This window comes from Oreochromis aureus, linkage group 3 (assembly GCF_013358895.1).
Source record: "Oreochromis aureus strain Israel breed Guangdong linkage group 3, ZZ_aureus, whole genome shotgun sequence".
NCBI lineage: Eukaryota > Metazoa > Chordata > Actinopteri > Cichliformes > Cichlidae > Oreochromis > Oreochromis aureus.
The window spans coordinates 50817865-50819148 of record NC_052944.1 but is presented as its reverse complement, the minus strand read 5'-3'; the positions used below and the strand labels follow the sequence as shown (position 1 = coordinate 50819148).

At 34.0% G+C, this 1284-nt stretch overlaps 1 non-coding gene across 1 annotated transcript; it reads right to left on the bottom strand.

Moving 5' to 3' along the window:
- Positions 1-710: 710 nt before the first annotated feature.
- Positions 711-792, bottom strand: trnas-cga. Its single transcript has one exon. It is a non-coding gene; the product is annotated as a tRNA-Ser (tRNA).
- Positions 793-1284: the final 492 nt, after the last annotated feature.

The following is a 1284-nucleotide window of genomic DNA, read 5'->3' as shown; positions in this document are numbered from 1 at the left end:
AAACTGGGGCATAACAGTGTCAAAGAGGAGACTACGGTGACCTGGATGACTGAGAACCTTCACAGACATATGGGGAACTTAAATTAGATTGGAATTTCAGTGTACAACTGAAAGAAGTGCAATTGTTTTAATTTTGTAAAATGTATTAGCTAATGAGCATGTGCATTGCAAAATTTCAAAGTAAATTGTAAAGCATAGTAAATTGCTATAAACCTGGTTTAGCATTTCTTAACCCACCAAAGACAACCCTACCCAAATGCTGTATTTTTGAAAAGGGCAGAAATGATCCCTTAAAAACACTGCTTTCTTACTTTAGGACAGCATCAGAGGTTTAAGAATAATGAAACAATGCAGAATAAAGTTCTTCTTTTGCTCAAATTCTATTCTTAGTCATTAGTTGAAAAAAAAAAAAAGAAAGAAGTATACCCTAGAAGTCTTGTGGAACTTTGTGCAACTTCTCATTTATTTCACTGTGCAAATGCATTTCCTCATTCAGTATGTTTGTGTGCACAATTCTTTCAATAGTTTTAGTGCTTCCTCTATGTCTATGAGACAGGAAGCTAAAGTAGGCTGAGAAATGTAGTACAGAATTAACATTTCGATACAAGATTAGATTAGATAAAAAAGATCAGATAAAACGTTGTTAATCCCTCGAGTGGGTTCCTTCAAGAAATTCAGTAATACTTAATTTGCTCAGAGAAGGACGCTAACGCTGTGAGCAGGATTTGAACCTGCGCAGGGCAACCCCATTGGATTTCGAGTCCAACGCCTTAACCGCTCGGCCATCACAGCTGTAAGGAGCTAGAAGGAGTGATTCTCAAAAATTCAAGTTAAGACAAACTTACAGGCCTGTATGTAACACATTATATAAACTAATTTAAAAGAATTCTTGGTTTCTGCACTTGTTCTGTGTAGGATTTGAACAATCCATTTTAAACATCACTCCAAAATAGAAAAATACGTATGCAGTTAGGTCCAGTTAAGTTTTTTTCGGGGACAATGACACCTTTTTATTTCATTTATTTTAATTTAATTTAATTTAATTTTATTTTATTTTTTGTATTTTTGCCTCTGTATAACGCAACACTGAATTTAGATAAAACCATTAGGATGTTGCGAGGGTTGATTTTTTTTAAGATTGTCATTTGTGGTAAAATATATATAATCATTGCTTCTATGAGTCCTAAAATGGTTGTCAATGTGTGTTGATAAAATGTTTTTCCACTAATTAGAATGCTGCTTTGTGCAGATATGAGCTACGTTACACATTTAGAAACCACAAGG